The following is a 16349-nucleotide window of genomic DNA, read 5'->3' as shown; positions in this document are numbered from 1 at the left end:
GTCCAAAGTTATGCAAATATCTTAGGATTCAAGATATCAAGTCAGTATGTACTATGTTAAGGTCTAGAATTACCAATATGTATATTCAAACTTTCTGTCACAAATTGAGTATTGATACTGGCAAGCTAAGGTTTTATAAGACATGCAAAACAGCTTATACCAGGAAAAAATATTTAAAATCAGATAACTTCGATTCACACTCGGCAATTAGCAAAATTAGAACCAGTGCCCATCCCCTTGAAATTGAGAAAGGGCGGTACATATATATACAAGAACTTACCAGTGTGCGAAAGAACTTGTAAATACTGCATGTCGAACAAGGTGGAAGACGAAACACATTTTATGTCAAGTTGCCCATTCTACGACTACGAAAAAAAATGAGCTGTAGAAAGAGGCCACCATTTTCCATCCTAATTTCTCCACGTTTTCAGCCGAAAAAACTACTCTCCTCTTCACATTAAAAAAAAAAGAACAAAGTGGGATCATTCGTCTTCCACTGCTTCGGAAAAAGAAGCCGAACCAAGTTAGAACTTAGTGTCAGTAGTTAAGACTAGAGTAGTCATATGTTATTTTGTTCATCATTTTCTGTCCGTCCACTCCGTGTTACATGTTCATGAACTTGCAATTAGCCTACGGGCCGGCATTTGCAATAAACTTTCTGTTATACCTTTAGTGCAAAGGATACTTAGCCCGTCCTTGCTCCTTCTATATCAAACCTCCTTGATATAATAATATAGCGAGATTTGTTTGCACTATGGAAGGAAACATATTTGCTTTTTCTTTTCAGAAGAAAAGTAACACTAGCAGATCAGAAGAAAGTGAAGACATTGGAGAATTGAACAAAAAAAAATTATTTGCAAAGTTCAGCCTCAAAGGTCCTGGCCTTCACGTCACTGAGCATGCTAAACTTCTCCGTGAGACGCGTGCAATGATGGGAAAGGCGTGGTAATTTGACGGTAGGATCTACTGTCTTGTTGATGGTCTGGGGAAGAAAATCATTATAGGCATACAGATTATGCTAATGAGGGCTTGATTTGCTTAATTGTAACCCATGACCGGATTTTTTTGAAATAAGAAAAACAATTTACTAAGCTTTCTCATATATTCCGTGACCCCAGTAAATTTATTTTTCCAAGCAGGTTCGATCAAATGTAAAAAAAATGATGATTTTCGGGTCCAAAATTTACGTTTACTATGGTTTCTACCAAAAATAAAGGGAAAACAAACGATACCGATAAATATATCGGAAAGAAGCAGAAAACCGCTTTTCGCCGATATGACTACATTTTCCGTCCTACTTTTCTTGGCGGAATTGTAGCACCACGGGCTGGAGGTGTCGGCCTACATACTAAATCGTAAAAAACCTCCGGTCCGAGACCACAATGCATGTGATTCATTGCAGATGGAGCATAAACAGATACCAAATATGCAAATGATTCATGGTCATGACAGTTGTATTTTTTTCCCTCTAGGTGCTGTCGTCAATGCAACATTTGAAATTTCCATTAACGTTCACATCGGTGAGGTGCAGGTCGCCACTGACTCGAACAAGACCGGGGGGAAGTCGTCTGTGACCCCACGTACGCCTTTTCTTCACATGTCGTTTTTGTGCTATTTGTAATTTATTCTAGAAATATGTCTAATGTATTTGTAGGTCAGAAGTGATTATTCATTTATTTCACCCTCTTCCAAATCCATACGAGACAATCCTTTGTTATGAAATATTGTGTACAGTATATTACGTCGCACCAACGTGGCTCAGGTACCGACGTGCCATCTGCAGTGGGCCTCACGAGAGAAGACCAGCTTTTATCTTTAACTCCATACAGCTTCGCTGTTTGTCGTGTCCTAAATTTTACGGATACTTTACCGAGTTGAAACTATTACTGGTCCAGCCGAAGTACTGTAATCATCTGGGGAAATCTGAAGACTGGAAGTAGCTCTCGGGAAAGCATAGGAAAGCTGTTAATGTGCTGTCATGTTGCTTCTGCATCGTATGTCGTACGTGGCTTGAGTTTTCTTCATATTCCTCTCTTTTTCTCCCCCTCTTTCTCTCCCAGGCTCCATCTAATTTACTTCGATGAAGGTTAGACATCCAGGTAATAAGATACGCCAAAAATACTTACTCAAGCAGCTGGATAAAATTTCGAAACAGACGTTTCAGACAGCCTCCGCTATCTTTCGTCAGTGACTAAGGAACGATCTGGTATAACTGGGTTTTATACCAAACTCTGAATAGATATGTTAATGCAGTGAATACAATTTTAGATGGTTCAATACAATAGTAAGTTAAGACAAGGTTGTATGCTAATGATCAATTAGCTCCTGTTGTTTAAGGAGCTAATGTTGTTCGTCGACGTCGGGGTAGCATACAACCTTGTCTTAACTTACTATTGTATTGAACCATCTAAAATCGTCTTCACTGCATTAACATATCTATTAAGAGTTTTGGTATGAAACCTGGTTCGACCAGATCGTTCCTTAGTCACTGACGAAAGATAGCGGATGCTGTCTGAAACGTCTGTTTCAAAATTTAATGCAGCTGCTTGAGTAACTATTTTTGGCGTATCTATCTCATTTAATTCGCCTGTCTTCAAATGTCTTATATCTATCTCTCGCTCTCTTCCTCCTACTTCAGTTAGCTCAGCAGGTCAAACAGACCTGTCCTTGTTTTAACGCAGGCCGCAGTGCCAATCCATCATCGAGCGTAGGCTCCGCACCAGAGCCGCAACGCAGCAGAACCCCGCCTCTAGTGGACCCCATCAAAGAGCTGGCGGAGGAAGACATTGTAGTCCTTCATGTTACACAGGAGGAGTGGGAAGAATCGGGGTTTGATCGATGTTAGTTTTGCATCCCATTCTTCTTGTGCCTTCCATTCGCACACGTTGATTTTGTGCCCATTGTGTATTCGACATTTGTTTGCACTATGGAAGGAAACACATTTGCTCTTTTTCAGGAGACACCAGCAGGAGACATTATTTCTTCTCTGCAAAGTTCAGCCTTAAAGGATCTGGCTTCTACGTCACTGAGTATCTCACTCCTGAAAAGGCTAATAGCAATCAACCTCTCCGTGAAACACATGCAAAGGCGGGGATGGCGTGGTCTCTTATGATTGGACGAGAGGATCTGCTGTCTTGTTGATGGTGTGAGAAAGAAAATCATCTGTAACGAAGACTTCAACTCTGTTCCAGGAAGCGAGACTTGACTTTGTGACCTACCGACTACTACCATCTTATTCTTTCTTGTTTATATTAACGATATGGTGGACGTCTTGTCAACTCAACCTTTTCTCCTTGCAGATTTTCTCCTTACATCTCTAAGACTCAATTCTGATCTTTACAAAGGTCTGTCTTGGGCCAACACTTGGTTGATGGACCTGAATCCATCTAAAATTAAAGAACTGTATTTCAATGATACGAAATCCCACTGCTCACCCAACTCTTTCTCGTGGGAACGCTCGTATTCAATGTGTGAAAAATCATAAGCATATAGGTGTTACTTTAACGTCCACCATTTCCTGTAGAGCACATATTACACACTCAGATTGTTGCGAAGGGTTCTAAACAGATTTCAATATTTAACGATACTTCCCATAAATACGCAAGTTTACATATATCCAGGATTTAAAAAATGGGATATTTAGGGCTAGATGCTCGATGCAACATCAGTAATACCGCCAGAAATGCCAACTTGAGAGACTAACGTATTCAGAACACTGAAAAGTTTTGATAACTCTGCATTTGAAGACGACGACGTCAAAAACTTTCCACCCCAGAATGACTGACCTCCTGGGAGCATTTGAACTACGGCGTCCGTTCGCTGGAACACAGCGTTTTTGTGACGTAGCCCTGTGGAATTTAACGGCCGTATTGTCGTGATTTGTTTGTGCTTTTGTGCTTAGTTCATATCTTTAACTATCTTCTACGCAAGAAAGGAACAACAGCTGAGTTATAAAGGTAGTTAGCGGCAACATAATTTTGAGGAGTATTTTTCTCGCAGAAAACGGTTGGTTAAGAATCCATAGAAATGCCACCTGTCCCAACGCCACGGGTGGTCCTTTAAAATTGCAATATTTTGTATCAGGACTAGAGAAGAAATACATCATGTGTAGCATCAGTGGCAAAGGTACATGCAATCAATAATATCGACCCGTAACAAGGAAATGATGGTTTATTGTTTTACCAGATTGGTGTCAATTGACTCTTAGCAGAAGTCGTCGCGGATAATGGTGAACTAGCGTTAACAGTCTAAAATTAAATCTGTCCCGGAAAATTCTTGAAGTTGTTTATAAATTCTTCATTCGACCTTCGTTGAAATATGCCGATGTTGTATGGCACAGTTGTTTCCCAACATAGGCGGGTTCAGTATGGATGTGCTGTGAGGACATCATCGTATTCTTCCCTTTCACACGAACTTGGTTGGGTAAACGCTAGCTCACCATATATCATCCGCGACGATTTCTGATAAGAGTCAATTGACACCAATCTGGCAAAACAATAAACCATCATTTCTGATCTTTGTTACATGCCGATTTTATTGATTACCTTTGTCACTACTGGTACATGTTATATTTCTTCTCTATGCCTGTTGATACAAAATATTGCAATTTCAAAGGACCGCCTGTGGCGTTGAGACCGGCGGCATTTTTTGTGGCGGCTTCTTTGACCAACCGTTTTCTGTGAGGAGAATACCCCTCAAAATCAACTTGCCGCTAATTACATTTATAAAACAGCTGCTGTTACTTTCTTGAGTAGAAGAGAGTGCTAAAGATATAGCACAAAAGCACAAAAAAATCACGATAAAACGGAGTTAAATTAAACAGGGCTACGTCGCAAAAACGCGTTGTTCCAGCGAGCGAACACCGTAGTTCAAATCCTCCCGTGATGAGGTCAGTCTGTTCCATTCTGAGGTGTAAAGTTTTTGACGTCGTCGTCTTTGAATGGACTGTTCCCGTCGAACACCATATCGAACATATAGAACCCCGTGTTCTATTCGGAACACCTTTGTTACAGCGCTAGTAGGACAGAAATGCGGCCCTGCCCCATGTAAAGCAGGGTACGTACTCGTAACGTTACATCTGTGACAGGTTCTCGGGCACTCAAGGGGAGGAAGCTTGTAACAGATTACCAAGTACTACAAAGTCCGCTTGTTTAGAGTTCCGTCTCTTTTGTACATGTGTGTGAAACTGATTAATTTGAAAGTGACACAGTAAGTAAAAGTATTTTAGCATTCAATTACTAAAGGTCATGCAGATGTTATTCATGCAGTCAACACAGTGGGGAACATGTCACAGATATACGTGCCCTGTTTTACACGGGCATCGGGTGGTTGTCAAAAACCAGGCGCTGATGCACACCGACAAGGTAATGCTATGAGGCGCCTATCGCTTCAACACTGACCGAAAACATTACGCTCTCACCGCAACAACATCTATCCTCAAACAAATCCACTTGGTGATATAGCCTTCAACAAAAAAGCCATAGCATTTTTATTTGGCCCGCTCTGAAAGGGTTTCAGAGCCAAAAAGCTCAACCGAAGTCAGTGGCATTATTGACTACCTAGCCACGGCGGCCATTTCTGTCAGTCAAGCCCTGTTCTTGACGGACGTTTTCGAAATAGAACAGGGCGTGTGGCTTATATATTCGACTGGAACGGTCCATTTAGGGTTGCCGAGGCTTTTCAGACTGTGCTGAAAACACGTTCGTATGTCACGTTTGCATTTCTGGCGGCATTACTAGCATATATCTCTAATACCACGTTTTTAAAAAATCCCGGATATATGTTGCCCTGCGGATTTAGGTGAAGTAGCCTTATCTGACCGACGCTATGTTCATTCTCTTATTTTGTTTCATAAAATTGTCGACGGTGAAGCTCGGCAGTATATACCAGATCTGATATCTGATCATTTCACGAAGAAAGGCTGAATGCAGCTGCAGGACGTTTCCAGGACTGCAGATGCAGAAACCAGTGGATGATGATGATGATATCACCCGTGGTTTCTGAAACAACATCGTACAACCTTCGCAACAAACGCAATCTCCAATTACCAGTTTGTAATACATGTACTAATTGTTTCGAGAAATCCTTTATACCATAGCATGCAACTCAATTATGGAATAGTCTTGATTCTAATAGTCGAATGTTCAAGACATATTATGTACACATGGGTTCCAAAATGTTTGGCTTAACCCCGCAGTTCAAGGTAACCCCGCAGTTAATGCCAACCATTTTAGAAACATATTTTTAAATATGTTTCTACAGCGTCTGAAAGACTCATTTCTCTCTGGCTGGAGGGAACAACTTAGAAATTCCAGTAAACTCCACACCTATTCTAAAATCAAAAAGCACTTTGGCATGGAAAAATATCTCACATCAATTCATAATAAACTGTTTGCAACTAGCATAACAAAACTGACAATAAGTGCACATTGCTTAGAAATTGAGAAGGGCCGACATCACAACACACCAGCTACTCAGAGATTGTGTCCTACATGTAATGAAAATATTGAAAATGAATTTCATTTTGTGATGAATTGTCCAACTTATAGTAAAGAGAGAGATGCGATGTTACAGATAATTGCTACTAAGACAAACTTCACCCTATCTGGTACACAGAGCGATATTTTCCATGTACTGTTGTCATGTCCGACTCCTATTTCCATCTACATAGGTCAATTCCTCCATAAATCATTCCAAAAGCGAGACAGGATTACCCATACATGACTATATTGTAACCCATATACTGGTTGCAATGATATTTTTGTACTTAGAATTGTAGGATAGTTTAGCCTTTAGTATTGCTGATTTGATGCCATACATTGTACCATGTGCGATCGTTGAGAAATAAAGTTCATTCTTTCTTTCTTGTACTTTATTCCTCCCTTGGGAGAGCAATGCATAGTTGAAGTATTTACAAAGGGGATGCCATGACACTTAACATGTGGTACATAGCGATCCTGTTTTATAACATAAATTATATTCTTATATTGTTGTCATTTCGTAATCATATTTACAATCTCTCGGAGGGCAGGTGAACGAACCTGCCAGGGGTATCCCATTCCCCACACGTCTAGTCTACTGATGACCATTGGGACATTCGATCAGATCTATCATATCATCTATAAAAAACTGTCTTTTCCCGTCTCTATTTCTGTGCATTGTACAAATAACTCTAAGAGTTCTTTAAAGTTCTTTAGTGTTTCCCTTTCAAAGTTCATTGTCCCTTTCTGCATCATTCCCTACAACTCCTTGTGAATCCACACAGCTCAGTTCTCCACAGCTCGCATGTTTAACTCACAGCCTAGCTTCTGCCGAGGCTGTGTTGTAGCCTTTGTTGGGGGTAGTTAAAGTCCAGCTCTTTTCAGCTCTTTCTTCTTCTCCCGTATGTACCTACATACTTTGTGTGTACTCAGCTCTCGTGTGCTCTATTCTCCTTCCCCCGTGCTGCAGTTTTGCCTCTCTTTCCAGGTGGCGTGCTTTAATGCCATGGCTGCCAGAGGGCGGAGCAATCTGGCCGTTGTTGTGATGAAGGCGCTCCACACAGCTGGTTCTACAACTTCTTCCACTATCTCGGCACCCAGCATGACCTCTGTGAATCTCTCGTCTGGTTGCTCGTGCACTTTTACCATGACTCTTACTCCCAGAATGTTTGCTATTTCTTCTGCCAGGGTTTGTCGTAAGAGGTTAAAAGTAGAACATCTGGCGACTAGATGACCGACCGAGTCTTCTGTAGGGTCGTGGCAGGTTGGACATCGAGAGTGATGTAGAATTCAGTACTAGTAGGATGAATAGAAGTGCAGAAGGCTGTACGAGAGTGATGCAGAATCAGGTAGGATGCATAACAAGGGTGTACAAGGGTGCGTCAGATATAGGTAGGATGAATGAGGGTGTACAAGAGTAATGTAGAATTCGTTTTCGTGATGTAAAATTCAGTAGGATGAATACAAGTGCAGAAGGGTGTGCGAGAGTGATGCAGAATCAGGTAGGATGAATAACAAGGGTGTACAAGGGTGCATCAGATATAGGTAGGATGAATGAGGGTGTACAAGAGTAATGTAGAATTCGTTTTCGTGATGTAAAATTCAGTAGGATGAATACAAGTGCAGAGGAGTGTGGGAGAGTGATGCAGAATCAGGTAGGATGAATAACGATGGTGTACAAGGTCGCAGAACACAGTATTAATGGGCGACCCCCGTGGACAATAGTAGTTCGGGGACGAAGTAGTGCGTCACATTGTTTGAAAAGGCCGTAGTTTTTCTTCTGTGCACGTTAGCGAGGCTGAAACTGTGGTGAATGGCAGATGAATACGTCAGTTTTGAGACAGTACGAGTTTGATTACGATGTTTGTTCGGTGGGGTTGGATTCGCACCTGGATATTGTTACCGCCCGACTACTGTAAGTCGCTTGCATGCAACATGTTAAATTAACAAGCATTCGCGCTTTAGCGGCAAATGCAGACAGGTTTGCTCAAAGAGTCGAGCAATATTCTGGAGGAGACAACACTAACATTGCACTTGTCTTTAGGCACTAGGTTTTTTCAATAAATTTGGCTTCCTTTGAACTTGAATGGTTTGTGTGCACTTGATTCGAAGTCTCATTCCTGTATTATTCCGAGTGGGACACCGTTTCACAGACGGTCTGCTAGCGACCTCTATCGATTATTGTCAAAACTGCCATATCATAATAGTGGTACTGCAATATTGACAGAATCAGATAGGGGGCGCTGTGAGACCGTCGACGTATGCACACAACATGTTGAATTAACAAGCATTTGCGCTTTAGCGGCAAATGCAGACAGGTTTGCTCAAAGAGTCGAGCAATATTCTGGAGGAGACAACACTAACATTTCACTTGTCTTTAAGCACTAGGTTCTTTCAAAGAGGTTTGGCTTCCTTTGAACTTGAACGGCTCGTGTGCACTTGATTGAATGACTCATTCCTGTATTACTCCGAGTGGGACACCGTGTCGCAGACGGTCTGCTAGCAACCTCTATCGATTCTTGTAAAAACTGCCGTGTCATGAAAAGTGGTACTGCAGTATTGACAAAAGCAGATAGGGGGCGCTGTGAGACCGTCGGCGTATTTTAAGATAATGGGCATGCACACAACATGTTAAACTAGAGTTCCACGACCTCATACCTTCGCCGACTGATGTTAGCCTTTTCGAGTGAATGCTTATCACTCAGTATGTAAATAAGGTCCTCGATTGCATGAATTTCAAGTGATCCTTTTCTCTACACAAAACACAGCATTAAAGTAAAATCTTAGAAAAGAGGGCCATTGTAGCATTTCCTCATATATTATGTAAATGAGGCCATCATGATTTATGTCTGATAACGTCCACATTTGATTATCTCCCAAACGCCACAAGAATGAAATCCCATCATCTACCACTCTGGAATTATAGTATTTTGTCATAAATTATGCAAATTAGGTATTCGTTTGCATAATTGATATCTATCAATATTCCTCTCTTTCTCAGTTACATGTCACGTGTTTGACTACAATGGAATGCAAGGGTTTGTATACTTTTTCACATCACAGATCCTGATTTGCATGATTCTTATACGATCATGTAAATCATCAAACTATGTAAATCCCTACAAATCATGACGATCCGTCATCACCTTCTTGAGTTACTAGTATTCTCTTTCAAAGTTTAAAACAAACCCATACCTATACCTACACGAGTTCTCCCAAGAGTTATAAAAATTATCACTGTAAGAATATTTTTGCTTAATTGGTATCATAACTTTTTTCTTTACTACAGAAAATAAGGCAATTTGTTGGCAATGTATTTGCTTCAATTATGCCCTTATTTTCATAGTCGACATATCAATCAGTTTTTATCAAACCTATACCTTCCAACAGAGAGAGCGTTAGATCGTAAGGCTGCTGTTTTTAAATGCCCATGTGACCTCCCTGACCCCAAAACAGAGCCCTGCACCAGGCAAGTAAAGTATCACATGTGTCCTCCAGGGACGTCTCACAGGGAGCCTGCGCCAGTAAACTAGGTCACCTGTCAGTGCAATTTAACCTGAATATATAGACTTAAAAATAGCAAATTGAAAGGGAATTGTAGACATTTCCTTATAAATTATGTTAATGAGGCCTTGTCATGCATGATTTTTGTCTGATATTGTTCACCTTTACTTAGCTTCCTAATGATACAAGAATGAAATTCCAATCATTTACTATTGTAGTATTTTCAATTAGTATTTTCTCATTAATTATGCAAAATAGGTAGCTATTAGCATTATTGGTATCTATCGATACCTCTCGCTTTTTCAGCTATATATGTCACATGTTTGAGAGTCCTATTTTGAAAGGCAGCAGATTTATAAACTTTCCTTGCTAATTATGCAAATTAGCTCCTGATTTGCATAATGAATATTCAATTATGTAAATCATTAATCGAGCTATCTACATACCATAAATCAAGACGATCCGTTGTCCATAAGTCTAGTTATTCATGTCCAAAGGTCAAAACAAATAAATTAAAAACACCCGCTGCAGCTCCAAACAAGCCGCTAGAGGACCCAAACGTGCACAACTTACTTCATGTGGCATGGACTATCTACCACACAAAAATCATGACCGTAGCACTTGCAGAAAATTCGACCTCAAACTTTGAAGCTACACTGCAGTACCCAAAGTACCCGCTAGGAGGCCCATCATCGAACTTGACCTTCCCCTTTAATAAATCTATCTTTTCACTAAATATCATGCACAACCATCAACAGCTTCTCGAGTTATCCTGTCAACAAACAAATACGCATACATAAACAGCCCACTGCAGTACCGCAGGAAAATGCCAGGTGACCCATTTTTGAACTTGAGCTTCGTTTTCACAATCTCTACGTACCCACCAAAATCATGCAGATCCATCATCAATACGTCAAGTTATAGTGTCTACATACAAACACACTAACAAAAAAAGTCCACTGGAGCACTTTAGGAAAACGCCAGGTTAACCATTTTCGAACTTGACCTTCGTTTCTACAACCGCCACTTACCTACCAAAAATTAGCAAGATCCGTCAAAGTTTTCTCGACTTATGATCTCGACATACATACGGACCCACTTTACAGCTGGCGTAACCGATAACATAACCTTACCGCGAATGCATACATTCCCGGCGAAGGTAATTAACAAGCATTTGCTCTTACAATTAAGCGGCAAATTAAGACAGGTTTGCTCAAAGAGTCGAGCACTATTCTGGATGAGACAATACTAACATTCCACTTGTCTTTAGGCACTACGTTCTTTCAATAAAGTTTGGCTTCCTTTGAACTTGAATGGCTCGTGTTCACTTGATTTGAGGTCTCATTCCTGTATTACTCCGAGTGGGACACCGTGTCACAAACGGTCTGCTAGCGAACTCTATCGATTCTTGTCAAAACTGCCGTCTCATGAATAGTGGTACTGCAGTATTGACAGAAGCAGATAGGGGGCGCTGTGAGACCGTCGGCGTATTTCAAAATAATGGACATGCACACAACATGTTAAATTAAGAAGCATTTGCGCTTTAGCGGCAAATGCAGACAGGTTTGCTCAAAGAATCGAGCAATATTCTGGGGGAGACAACACTAACATTGCACTTGTCTTCAGGCACTAGTTTCTTTCAAAAAAGTTTGTCTTCCTTTGAACTTGAATGGTTTGCGTGCACTTGATTGGAGGACTTATACCTGTATTATTCCGAGTGGGACACCTTGTCACAGACGGTCTGCTAGCGACTTCTATCGATACTTGTCAAAACTGCTGTCTCATGAATATTGGTACTGCAGTATTGACAGAAGCACATAGGGGGCGCTGTGAGACCGTCGGCGTATTTTAAAAAAATGGACATGCACACAACATGTTAAATTAACAAGCATTTGCGCTTTAGTGGCAAATGCAGACAGGTTTGCTCAGAGAGTCGAGCAATATTCTCGAGGAGACAACACTAACATTGCACTTGTCTTCAGGCACTACGTTCTTTCAATAAAGTTAGGCTACCTTTGAACTTGAATGGGTTGTGTTCACTTGATTGGAAGACTCATTCCTGTATCATTCCGAGTGGGACACCGTGTAACAGACGGTCTGCTTGCGACCTCTATCGATATTTGTCAAAACTGCCGTCTCATGAAAAGTGGTACTGCAGTATGGACAGGAGCAGATTGGGGGCGCTGTGAGACCGTCGGTGTATTTCAAAATAATGGGCATGCACACAACATGTTAAATTGACAAGTATTTGCGCTTTAGCGGCAAATGCAGACAGGTTTGCTCAAAGAGTCGAGCAATATTCTGGAGGAGACAACACTAACATTCCACTTGTCTTTAGGCACTAGGTTTTTTCAATAAAATTTGGCTTCCTTTGAACTTGAAAGGCTCGTGTTCACTTGATTTGAGGTCTTATTCCTTAATTGCACCTAGTGGGACACCTTGTTACAGACGGTCTGCTAGCGACCTCTATCGATTGTTGTCAAAACTGCCATCTCATGAATAGTGGTACTGCAGTATTGACAGAGGCACATAGGGGGCGCTGTGAGACCGTCGGCGTATTTCAAAAATAATGGGCATGCACACAACATGTTAGAATTGACAAGCATTTGCGCTTTAGCGGCAAATGCAGACAGGTTTGCTCAAAGAGACGAGCAATATTCTGGATGAGACAATACTAACATTCCACTTGTCTTTAGGCACTACGTTCTTTCAATAAAGTTTGGCTTCCTTTGAACTTGAATGGCTCATGTGCACTTGATTTGAGGTCCCTTTCCTGTATCATTCCGAGTGGGACACCGTGTCACAAACGGTCTGCTAGCGACCTTCATCGATTCTTGTCAAAACTGCCGTCATGAATAGTGGTACTGCAGTATTGACAGAAGCACATAGGGGGCGCTGTGAGACCGTCGGCGTATTTCAAAATAATGGGCATGCACACAGCATGTTTGATTAACAAGCATTTGCTCTTTAGCGGCAAATTATACAGGTTTGCTCAAAGAGTCGAGCAATTTTCTGGATGAGACAATACTAACGTTGCACTTGTCTTTAGGTACTACGTTCTTTCAATAAAGTTTGGCTTCCTTTGAACTTGAATGGCTCATGTTCACTTGATTTGAGGTCCCATTCCTGTATCATTCCGAGTGGGACACCGTGTCACAAACGGTCTGCTAGCGACCTTCATCGATTCTTGTCAAAACTGCCGTCATGAATAGTGGTACTGCAGTATTGACCAAAGAAGATAGGGGGCGCTGTGAGACCGTTGGCGTATTTCAAAATAATGGGCATGCACACAACATGTTTGATTAACAAGCATTTGCTCTTTTGCGACAAATTAGACAGGTTTGCTCAAAGAGTCGAGCAATATTCTGGATGAGACAATACTAACATTGCACTTGTCTTTAGGCACTACGTTCTTTCAATAAAGTTTGGCTTCCTTTGAACTTGAATGGCTCATGTGCACTTGATTTGAGGTCTCATTCCTGTATTAATCCAAGTGGGACACCGTATCACAAACGGTCTGCTAGCGACCTCTATCGATTCTTGTCAAAACTGCCGTCATAAAAAGCCGTACTGCAGTATTGACAGAAGCAGATAGGGGCGCTGTGAGACCGTCGGCGTAATTCAAAATAATGGGCATGCACCTAACATGTTAAATTAACAAGCATTTGCGCTTTAGCGGCAAATGCAGACAGGTTTGCTCAAAGAGTCGAGCAATATTCTGGAGGAGACAACACTAACATTGCACTTGTCTTTAGGCAACAGGCTCTTTCAATAAAGTTTGTCTTCCTTTGAACTTGAATGGCTTGTGTTCACTTGATTGGAAGACTCATTCCTGTATTATTCCGAGTGGGACACCGTGTCACAGACGGTCTGCTAGCGACTTCTATCGATATTTGTCAAAACTGCCGTCGCATGAATAGTGGTACTGCAGTATTGACAGAAGAAGATAGGGAGCGCTGTGAGACCGTCGGCGAATTTCAAAATAATGGGCATTAACACAACATGTTAAATTAACAAGCATTTGCTCTTTAGCGGCAAATTAAGACAGGTTTGGTCAAAGAGTCGAGCACTATTCTGGAGAAGACAACACTAACATTCCACTTGTCTTTAGGCACTACGTTCTTTCAATAGAGTTGGGCTTCCTTTGAGCTTGAATAGCTCATGTGCACTTGCGACAAAACCGCATTACCGCTATCTCACACTTATACCAAGGAGGTTTTTTCATCAGATAACGCTATTGATCCAGATTTATCGCTATGGATATGCACCAACTTTATGATTTCCTGAAATGCCCGTTCATCGTAGCTATTTTTGTTGACGAAGTTTTGGTCGTCGTGTCCGACGAAAACACTTGGTATTACATGTATTAACTACAGTTCTATGAACTCATACCTTCGCCAAATGATTTTAACCTTTATGACTGTCGACGTAGTTAGGAGTGTTTCTCATCAATCATAAATCATACCAGTTGGTCGTCTTCACCCAAATAATAGAAGTTGTCCAAAGTATGAGCTTATCAAAGAAGGTTATGCTGACATTTATCATCAATTATGTAAATGAGGTCCTTATTACCATAATTTGATTCAACGATGTACCTGTATGTAATAATAGTAGTTTCTCATTAATTATGCAAATTACGCCTACAATTGCATATTTTCTATCAATTAACATTGCTCTCTTCCTCAGTTACAAATGCCACATATTTCAATAGTCATATCATGGAACACAGCTGGTTTTTAAAACTGTCTCATTTGTTATGCAAATTAGAATCTGATTTGCATAATTATATCCAATCATACAAAGCATCACGTAAGCTATCTACATACCAAAAATCAAAACCATCCATTGAGCCCATCTTGAGTTATAGTATTTTCTTATCAATTATGCAAATGAGGTCTTCATTTGCATAGTTGATATATATTAATATTTCTCTCCTCCTCAGCTACATATGTCACATGTTTGAGAGTCCTACCATGGAATTTGGCGGCTGTATAAACTTTCGTCATTAATTATACATATCTAATCATGTACATCATCACTCAAGCTATCTACTTACCAAAAACCATGACCATCCATCAGGCCCTTCTTGAGTTATTCCCTTTCAAAGTCTGAAGCAAAACCTGCTCCTGCAGTTCAAAAAAACTGCTGGGGGGCCAAAACCTTTACCACTTACTCTCTGTCCAAAGAGCTATCTACCACTAAAAAATCAGGACCTGATAACACGAGATATCAAAAAAAGAAGTTCGGCTGCAGTACCGTAATAGGCCGCTAGGGGACCCAAAACCTAATCATTTCCATGTCTCATCAAGACCTACCCACCTACCAAATTTCAAGACAATCCATCCAAGCCTTCTAGAGTTATGCTGTTTGTTACAAACACACACAAAAACGCTACCCTCTGCATAACCTTCTCGGCGAAGGTAACAACACGGGCCGGGTATTCCGTATCACCCGAGGTACCAGCCCGAGCGTGGGTCGGATCGCCCGACGGCCGGAGGGCGATTCGACCCGCGGGAGGGCTGGGACCGAGGGTGATGCGGAATATAACGTGTTGTATTTTACTTATGTCATACCTTGGTCATACCCACCCAAGAAAACACACATTTCTATGCGGAATGCGCCAGAAGTTGAGGGAGTTTTGTATCCTCAAACAAGGAACTGTAACAACATTGATTCTAACCTCCGAATCCGGTATTCGAATTTCCGACGGCGGCGCAACCGGCGCGCTTGAAATGCATTCGAAATATTCTATGGAAGCCTGTGTGATAACACTCCCGAACCCTATGTGATCCGGATAGTTATCACACGGTCCGGAACACCCGTATCAGGCCCGCAGACATAACATAATGACAAGAATTGTACATTATGACCAGGGAGTCTTGAAGCTTGATTTAGTCATTAAAGTCATGCTAAACATAGCCAACAGTAACAAAAGAACATGTAGGTAGGCACTGGTAACTTGTGACTTGACTTCGAATTAAAAATGCGGTCACTGCTATGATATGTAGATACTGAAGCCACATAAAGATAGGCAAAAGCAGAACAGTGAGTTCCAAAAGCTTTATTTATTTATTTGTTTATTGAAATTTACTACACTTGTAAAAGGATTGATATAACAAATGTCTATCACATTTTCAAGATGTCAACCTGGAGAATTTTAGACTGTAAGGTTTGATCCACTCACACCAGGGTGGTAAATTAAAGTTAAAATCCTCCCACACCATTATTGATGTATAGGGCGGTGCCCATCCCCGTTTCATAGCCCTGGGCCACACTGTGGTGCAATCACTGTAGCAGGGGGCTAGTCCACTGGCAGTGGAGTGTGTTTAACTTCCACAATGTTTCATAAGTATGTACCATTTTTTA

General features: G+C 41.1%; 1 long non-coding RNA gene across 2 annotated transcripts; it reads left to right on the top strand.

The window, feature by feature from the left end:
• Positions 1 to 38: 38 nt before the first annotated feature.
• LOC136421998 (uncharacterized) lies at positions 39 to 6860 on the top strand. 2 transcript variants are annotated; one of them, XR_010753560.1, is made up of 5 exons: positions 39 to 956; positions 1473 to 1580; positions 2061 to 2099; positions 2682 to 2840; positions 2957 to 6860. It is a non-coding gene; the product is annotated as an uncharacterized lncRNA (long non-coding RNA). The 2 variants fall into 2 exon arrangements; XR_010753559.1 differs by lacking the exon at positions 2061 to 2099.
• The last annotated feature ends 9489 nt before the right edge of the window (positions 6861 to 16349 follow it).

Source organism: Branchiostoma lanceolatum, chromosome 1, assembly GCF_035083965.1.
Source record: "Branchiostoma lanceolatum isolate klBraLanc5 chromosome 1, klBraLanc5.hap2, whole genome shotgun sequence".
Taxonomy (NCBI): domain Eukaryota; kingdom Metazoa; phylum Chordata; class Leptocardii; order Amphioxiformes; family Branchiostomatidae; genus Branchiostoma; species Branchiostoma lanceolatum.
The sequence above is the reverse complement of the archived record's forward strand: the minus strand, read 5'-3'. Positions and strand labels throughout refer to the sequence as shown.